Consider the following 10,003-nt stretch of genomic DNA (forward strand, 5'->3'; position numbering starts at 1 on the left):
TTTATGGGGAAAATAATTTGAAAAATTATTAGTTCAACTCAAAAACAAATTTAACTATACAAAATTAAAAGAAGAACAAAAATAATTTATGTTTAATTGTGTGATCTATTAAGTCATTTAATAGTTGTATAACTAAAAATTACACGTGGATGATTATTTGAATCACCATGTGATTTGTTAGAATAATTTATGTTTAAACTGGTTAATGGGGAAACTAATTTGAAAAATTAGTAGTTCAATTGAAAAACAAACTTAATAATACAAAAATAAAAGAAGAAGAAAAAAATGAGAATACTTTCAATTATGGTATGAGGGAAGGAATTTACAAAGGCTTGGTTCGATCAAACCATTAGGTATTGGAAACAAGTTATTGTGTTTATTCCAAGTAATTATATTGAAGTACATAATTTGTTGAATATTACAAAGCGCTTCGAATAAGAGTAATCTTTTTATTTACTATTTTTTTTTAATTTAGTATTTTTTTTAAATCTATATTTTATATTAATTTTTAGTATATTCATATTTTGTCATTTTTATAATTTATAAATAAATCATATTTTTTTAAATAGCTACAAATACATATTTCATATCATTAACGGCAAAAAAAAAAAAAAAAAAAAAATCATAGTTTACAAAAAATCTAACTAAGAGATTAATCTGAATATATAAAATGTAAACATGTAATTTGACTCATTCATTTTTATAAAAAAAAAAAGTATTTTCGAATAAATCAAAGTAAATGTGTGAAGCATATAGCAATATTCCTGCAAAGTTAAAATTATGTGTCTGTTTGGGAATTGTTTATTTTCAGTAACTTATTTGCATAATGTAAGACAAAAGGCTAAATGTTAAATTATTTGAAATAAAAATTGAGACAAGAAACAAAAAGCAAGAAAAACGTTTTGTTGATTGGCAAACACACACTATGTGCGTTAATACCTTGAAAATACTTTAAAAAATTACATAAAATTCAACATTTATTCCTCTAATTCTATGCAGTAGTATTTTCGGATTATAACAAAAACTATAATGTGAAAACTCGAATGTTGGAAGACATAGTTGTCAAAACGTGAATCGTATCGTGAATTTTTTTTTTTTCTATATCATGTATAGTTAGATACACAAACACTTAATAAAATTATAAAAAAAAAAAAAGAATATATAGATATACATATATAAAGGGTACATTCATTATAAATTTTGAATATATTCAACTAATGACTAATTTATTCATCACATATGTAATAATATTTAACAAGCTAACTAAATAAATAAAACTAATATGTGTTTATTATTGAGATATTTCATGATTGTAATTTGCATAGTGTTAATGATTTGTATGAACTTTGTTTCTGTTACTTGTAAGTTTTGTATATAGAAGTAAACTACAATTGCATAGCTGTAGGATAGAATAAATGGTCATGAAACGACTGCCGTTTATAGTCTACAGATAGGTCAGTTAGTTACAAAGCTCATTACATGTGTACAACAGTCATTGGATGGTTAGTTAGTTATTTTTCTGTTTCTCCCTTTCTTGCCTATGTTCTCACTATATAAAGAACATAGTATGCTAAGCTTAATATACTGAATTCATTTCATACATGTTCAGTGTTATTCAATTCCTTTCTCTCTCAATCTGTTTACACTCCTCCATTGATGAACCTTCGGAGCTTGTGTAAAATCAACATGGTATCAGAGCTCGAACTAGTTCAGAGACCATCTCATTCTGGTATTCTCTGATTCTTCCTAGTTCAATTGTGTTTTCTTCTTGATTTTTTTTTAGTGCCTTTCCAGATCAACTACAAATTTATCTCATTATTTCTGTTGATTCTTGCATTAAAATCATCATCACCTAGGTCTTGATTTCGTTAATCTGTTGAAATCTTGATCTTCATTATTCGGTTCATAATTGAAATTGAAATCTTCAAGTTTTAGGGTTTCATTTTTCCTTCTTCGAATTTAGAGTCTCTTCATTCTTATCTCATTTATAGAATCCATTTCTTGCTTCTTGAAAGATTCTGTAGAAAATCAATTCTTGATTTTCCTTGATTTTCATAATCAGTTCTTGATTAGGAACTTTGAGTCTTTATCTTTTCCCTTCGATAATCTGCATATAGTATGATTGAGAGTACAGCTAGTGCTACTGCTCCTCCCACTACACAGACTTGGGAAAGCACATCTAGTCCTTATTTTCTCTCTAATGGAGATAATCCAGGTGTTTCTTTGGTGGTTCAACTTCTCACTGAAGAGAACTATAACACCTGGAGTAGGGCTATTCTCATCTCTTTAGATGCCAAAACGAAATTGGGTTTTGTTGATGGTTCTATCCCTAAACCTCAATCTGATCACCCACATTACACAGCCTGGTGTAAATGCAACAGCACTGTACTAGCCTGGTTGTTTATTCAGTTTCTAAGGAGTTGCAATCAAGCATTGTTTACTTCAAGACTGCCAGGAATGTATGGCTTGACTTACAATACAGGTTTGGGCAAGGGAATGGACCTACAGTTTTTGACTTAAGGAAAGAAATTAGTTCTTTGACACAGGAAGACTTGACCATCAATGCTTACTACACAAAATTCAAGGGACTTTGGGATGAATTTTCGGACTATAGAACATGTACATGTGGTCATCAAGTTGAGGATTGTACTATGTCTTTTCTGATAGGACTGAATGAGACATATGCTGCTGTCAGAGGCCAAATTCTTCTTCTGGAGCCTTTACCTCCTCTTAGCAAAGTATTCTCTCTTTTGCTTCAAGATGAGAAGCAGAGAAAGGTGGGTGCTGGGAGGAAAATCTTGGTTGATGTCTCATCAGCTTTGGCAGCTTTTGGGTTGAAATCTAGGAACATCAAGAACTTTGTTAAATATAAGAATGGCAAACCTCAGTGTACTCATTGTGGAGCCATGGGACATGTAGTTGATAAATGTTATAAGCTACATGGATACCCTCCTGGGTATAAGTTCAAGAACAAAGGGAGTCAACCTGGTCAGTCTTTTGCAAACAATGTAACCACTGCTGAAGATCATAATAGTGAACATGTTGCAAGCTACATGGATACCCTCCTGGGTATAAGTTCAAGAACAAAGGGAGTCAACCTGGTCAGTCTTTTGCAAACAATGTAACCACTACTGAAGATCATAATAGTGAACATGTTGCACTCACCAAGGTTCAATATCAGCAACTGATTGGGCTATTGAACTCCCAATGTCATTTTGGCACTCAAGCACCACCAGAAATGTGTTTGGATAATGCTCACCAAGCTGCCACCATCATTACTCAGCCTTCTCAAACTTCATTGAATTCCCAAGCTCAAAACATTTCAGGTATTTGCTTTTCTCCTTCCCTTGAACATTCAGTTTTTTCTTCTGGTGTCAACACTTCTCACATCAGTCAATCTGACTGGATTCTTGACAGTGGTGCAACAGACCACATGATACATTCCATCCATTTCTTTACTTCTATCACTTCCTCAGTTCAGATTTTAGTTAAACTTCCTAATGGTGACATGGTTAAAGTCACTCACATTGGAACTGTCAAAGTTTCTGCCACTTTAACTTTAGAACATGTTCTTTGTATTCCAAATTTTACTTTCAATCTTATCTCTATCAGCAAGGTAACCCAAAATCCTTCCTGCTGCTGTCTTTTTCTTTCTCATTATTGTTTTCTTCAGGACTTACTGCATTGGAAGATGATTGGGCTGGGTAAGAGACATGGAGGTCTATACATTTTGCAGTGCACTGATTCCTTCACATTACCTGTTTCTGTTTCAGAGGTTCTATCCAGTTTGTCTTCTTTCCTTTGTAATAAAAGAGTCAATCAATGTAATCTTGATTCTTCTCATGTTGTTAATACTTCAAATAATGTTGTTAGATTGTGGCATTATAGATTGGGTCACCCATCTTCACAAAGATTAGCCTTGTTGAAACACTTTGTACCTGATCTGATTCCTTGCAATAATAACAATTCTTTTGACTGTTTTGTTTGCCCACTAGCTAAACAACACAAATTACCTTTTCCTAAATCCACAAGTGTTTCTTCCTCTTGTTTTGACTTGGTTCATGCTGATATTTGGGGCCCTTATTCCACTCCATCATTAAATGGCTCAAGATACTTTCTTACTTTGGTTGATGATCATAGTAGGTGTACTTGGGTTTATTTAATGAAACTTAAATTTGATGCTTCTTCACTGATTCAAACATTTTTCCAAATGATTCTTAATCAATTTAAGATGTCCATTAAAGTGCTTAGGACTGACAATGGTCCTGAGTTTGCTGTTTCTTCCTTTTATGCATCTAATGGCATTCTACATCAGCTTTCTTGTGTTGAAACCCCACAACAAAATGCTGTTGTTGAACGAAAACATCAACATTTGTTAAATGTTGCTAGAGCTTTAAGATTTCATGCAAACTTACCTTTGAAATTCTGGGGGGATTGTGTTCTTACAGCCACATACCTTATCAATAGACTTCCTAGCCCTCTTCTAGGTAATCTTACTCCTTATCAGAAACTTTTAGGGCATTCTCCATCTTATCAACACCTTAGATCTTTTGGTTGTCTTTGTTATGCCTCTACCTTAACTAGGAATAGGTCCAAGTTTGATCCTAGGGCAAAGGCATGCATACTCCTTGGATATCCTTTTGGTACCAAGGGTTATAAATTGTATGATCTGTCCACCAAAGTTGTTTTCATCTCTAGAGATGTTATCTTCAAAGAATCAATCTTTCCTTTTAAACATTGGCTGCCTAAACCTATCCCTCTCCACTCTTCCACTTCTCACAATATATTTCCATCTCAAGCTTCAATTCCAGAAACTACATCTTCTATTTCTACTGAATTTTCACTTCCTTTCAACCATATTGACACTGCTGTACCTCCTGATGAATTCCCAGACCTTGTCCAGCCTGATTTAGCTTCTTCTTCACCTACTCTTTCTGCTCCACTTGACATTCCTGTTCTACCTGTTCCCTCAATTGATCTACCTGTTGTTAGGAGGTCCAATAGGACTCATAAACCTCCCTCATATCTCCATAATTATCACTGTCACTTGGCTTCCACCACCACTCTTAATCATCACTGCAATTTGGTCTCAGCTCCACTCATACCTTCTCATGATTCCACTGCCAGTCCAGGTATTCTCTATCCCCTTTCCTCTACTCTTTCTTATTCTAAGTTGTCTATTGCCCACAAAGCTTTCTCTGGTGCATTGTCCATTGCAAAAGAACCTACTTCTTATGCTGAAGCCTTCCCTGATCCATTATGGCAAGCTGCCATGAAGGCTGAGATTGATGCTCTATAGGCTAATAGTACTTGGGTCTTGACCAAGCTGCCTCCTGGTAAAGTTCCAATTGGGTGCAAGTGGGTCTATAAAATCAAACTTAAAGCTGATGGGTCTGTAGAGAGGTACAAGGCTAGACTGGTTGCTAAAGGTTTTACTCAAACCGAGGGGATTGATTACTATGAGACTTTCTCTCCTGTGGTGAAGTTTGTGACAGTTAGAACACTCTTAGCTATGGCTGCTGTGTTTGGTTGGCACTTGTCTCAACTAGATGTCAATAATGCTTTTTTGCATGGAGAGTTACATGAGGAAGTGTACATGGTTCCTCCTCCTAGTTTTGGCAGCAAGGGGGAGGTGTGCAAACTCATTAAATCACTCTATGGTTTGAAGCAAGCAAGTAGACAATGGTTTGCCAAGCTTTCATCCACTCTTCTTGATCATGGTTTTCTCCAATCTAAGTCAGACTATTCTGTTTTCACTAAGGTCAGCAAGTGTTCCATTCTCATCTTGTTAGTTTATGTGGATGACATCCTAATAGCAAGTAATGATGTGGAGGCAGTTAATTCTTTCAAGGTTTTTCTAGATACCAAGTTTAAACTCAAAGATCTTGGTACCTTGAAATATTTTTTGGGTCTTGAAGTTGCAAGGACTGAAAAAGGAATCAACTTATGTCAGAGAAAGTTCATTTTAGAGTTGCTTTCTGATGCTGGTATGCTAGCAAGCAAACCAGATAATGTGCCCATGGATCAATCAGCTAAGAATAGGAGCTCAATGGGGGAAGATGTTCCTGATCCATCCTTATACAGAAGACTTATTGGCAAGCTGCTATATCTGACTCTAACTAGGCCTGATATTTGCTACTCAGTGCATAAGTTGAGTCAGTTCATGAATTCCCCTAAAACTCCTCACCTCAAAGCAGCTTATAAGGTACTTAAGTATCTTAAGAAGACACCAGGACAAGGCTTGTTCTTATCAGCAAGTTTTGAAATGAAATTAAAGGCCTATTGTGATGCTGACTGGGCAGCTTGTCCAGATACCAGAAGGTCAGTTTCAGGCTTCTGTGTTTTCCTTGGTGACTCTCTTATATCCTGGAAGTGCAAGAAGCAACAAGTGGTGTCCAGATCATCTGCTGAATCAGAGTATCAAGCAATGGCCACTGTCACAAGTGAAGTTGTTTGGTTATTGGCATTGCTTAAGACTTTTGGTTTTAATCACACTCAGCCTGCCTCATTGTACTGTGATAGCAAGACAGCTCTTTATATTGCTGCAAATCTAGTGTTTCATGAACGCACAAAACATATAGAGGTGAACTGTCATTTTATTCGAAGCAAGCTTCAAGATGGAGTGATCAAAACCTTTCATGTTCCTACCAGACACCAGATTGCTGATTGCTTCACAAAGGCACTCGGTTACAAACAATTTTACTTCCTCTTATCCAAGATGAATCTCATCAACATCTATGGTTCATCTTGAGGGGGAGTATTGAGATATTTCATGATTGTAATTTGCATAGTGTTAATGATTTGTATGAACTTTGTTTCTGTTACTTGTAAGTTTTGTATATAGAAGGAAACTACAATTGCATAGCTGTAGGATAGAATAAATGGTCATGAAACGACTGCCGTTTATAGTCTACAGATAGGTCAGTTAGTTACAAAGCTCATTACACGTGTACAGCAGTCATTGGATGGTTAGTTAGTTATTTTTCTGTTTCTCCCTTTCTTGCCTTTGTTCTCACTATATAAAGAACAGAGTATGCTAAGCTTAATATACTGAATTCATTTCATACATGTTCAGTGTTATTCAATTCCTTTCTCTCTCAATCTGTTTACACTCCTCCATTGATGAACCTTCGGAGCTTGTGTAAAATCAACATTTATAGCATACACATTTAAATTGATTAAACTCAAAAATAATATACCCAAAAATAATAATTTTTTCCATCATATTGCCTAATCAACTCTATTTAAATCAATGCTATCATCATGTTCATCATTTTGCATACTTATTTCTTCATTGAAAATTTCTTCAACATCATCAACATTTACTATATCTTTTTGTTCTTTTATTTTAATATTTTTTTATAAAAATATTTCTTCTTGCCATTCTAGTTTCTTAGACTTATAACAATTATGACAAAAAAAATAATAATTATATTGTCAGTCAATATTTATAGTATAGAAAATATATTTGTAAATATGAAAATGAAGTGTAAGTGTGTAGTCTAAATTTTTTAGGAGAGAGAGAGAAGGAAAAAAAAAACTTATAGATATGTTATTTTATTAGGCTAAATTAAGTAATCTAATAATCTTGTGTTAAAAATGTCTAACAACTTGTTAGATTCAAATAAAAGTACAATTTTTAACACACACAAAAAAAAAAAATCATTTTAAAGCATTTATCTGTGTATCATAAGATTATACAATACGATACAATTCATACAATATGCACACTGTATTGTACGAGCACTTACAATATGCCTTTATGATATTGAATTTTTTACAAATGATATGATACATATTTAGGCTAAATTAAGTAACCTAATAATCTTGTGTTAAAAACAAGTACTATAACCTGTTAGATTCAAATAAAAGTACAATTTTTAGCCAAAAATCTCATTTTAAAACAATTGTCTCTATATTGTATGATAAATACGATTTTCATACGATACGCAACTGTATCATACGATTCATGAGCACGATAAGCACTTATAATAAGCCCTTATGATACATAATTTTTTTTACACACAACATGATTCGTATCGTACAATACGTATATCATATTGAACGATATTGACAACTATGATAGAAGAGATAAAAGGTAAGTCGAGGTTCTTCAGTTTTTTTTTGTTTGTTTTTTTTTTTAATTTTTAATTTTTTATATGTGTGTGTATATATATATATATAACGTGGGACCTTTCAATCCTAGACTTGGTGATATGGGTGAGGGTCTATGACAACAGACAAGCAATAACTTGAGTTTTAATTGGGACCAATAACACGCTATTTTGGTTAGGAAAAGATGAAAAGCAAGGCTTGGTTAGGAAAGTATGGTTGCATTTTATGAGAGGTTTTCATTTGTTAGTGGCAGTAAAGACTATAGCTCAGTAGCATTATAGATGAATGTTGGGGGACCTAGGGGAGCAAATGCCCCCATTTGTCTCAGCCATTGGTGGAGAGAGAGAGAGAGAGAGAGAGAGAGAGAGAGAGAGAGGGCATCTTAATTAGTTTCTAGGACATAAAGAAAAGAAGAGCTGGTCATCCTAGGAAAGGACACTTAATATGAAATAGATTTCGAATTCAGGGCAAAAGAGCCTTGCAAAATAGGACGCTGACTGCTACCCTAAAGAGCCTTGCTATATACTTGCATTCAATGAAGTCCAATTGTAAATGAAGTTGCTCAATAAAATAATTTTAAGAATCAAAGCATGCTGGCCTTCAAGTGTTCTTCTCTCCATTCCTCTTAGCTTATTCTCTTTCGTGTAGTATTTTTCGTACAGTCCTTAATCGTCATAAAATTCTCTCTTTAACTTCTTCCTTAAAGAGGTCAAGCCTTGCAGCGAGGGCAACTACCTTCACACAAAAAAGTGGTCACAAGTTCGAGACCGAGAATCAGCTTCTTCAATAAAGTGGAGGTAAGGCCACCTACCATGACCTCTATCAAACCCCACAAAAGTGAGAGTTTTGTGCAATGAGTATGGTCTTTTTCCTTTTCATAGCCCTTAACTTTTACCTTTCAAAACCCATAAACCTTCCATACTTTCTTACATCAAATAATACATCAAACCATCTTTTGATTCTTAACACAACCCGATAACCCTTTCCTCAACAATTCTGAACCCTAGATCCACAAATTCTTTTAATCCTAAACCCATGATACCCATCATAAGCACATATGGACAAATTCTCCATTTTTTCCGATGTCACAAATCTTGTGGATTAATAAACTAAACTAGGCTAAACAGCTAGCATATAATAACAATTAGTGCCCGTTTGGTTGAACTTTCTAAGCCTAAAAGTTGGCTTTTACAAAATGCTGGCTCTATATTTGCGTTTGGTGAGAGTAAAAGCCAACTTTTTCTGAAAGTTGGCTTTTACATTCCTTCAAATCTTGCGCGTTTCCAAAATGGATGCCTGTTGCTCCATAATTGAAAAGCTGGGACTCAGCTTTTATTTTTATATCCGTTGGGCTCGTGGAGTTACAAAACTGCCCTTGACTAAAGGGCAAGGGTTACACTTCAGAATCTTCACACACGCAGCCCACTCATCTGTCTTTACCCTTCAGAGAAATTGCTCTCTCATCTTCATCTCTCTCTGCGCAGCTCCCTCACGCACAGTCTCACGCACAGCCTCATTCCTCTCATCTCTCTGCTCTTCCCTCACTGTTCTGCTACAAACACAACACCACCCAACACAATCAACAAAATCGAAATCAACTCATTTCAAACCCGGTCTATCACCGGTCTACCACCACAATCAACAAAATCAACAAAATCCATTTAACCATTACCTTATTTTGAGAGTTTGAATGGAAGAGAATGAAATTGATAAGAAGAAACATTCATTTCTCACTTTTCCATCAAAACCTTAAAATTTCATTCCCTCCAAAAATTGAGAGGAATAAGAGGGAATGAAATTAGATTTAATGAAATTTTGACTAAAACTCCCAAAATACCTCTATGCATAGGGCCCTTTATGTTAAAATAGCAGTATAACAGTAATATTG

Source organism: Quercus suber, unplaced genomic scaffold (assembly GCF_002906115.3).
Source record: "Quercus suber isolate HL8 unplaced genomic scaffold, Cork oak 2.0 scaffold_975, whole genome shotgun sequence".
NCBI lineage: Eukaryota > Viridiplantae > Streptophyta > Magnoliopsida > Fagales > Fagaceae > Quercus > Quercus suber.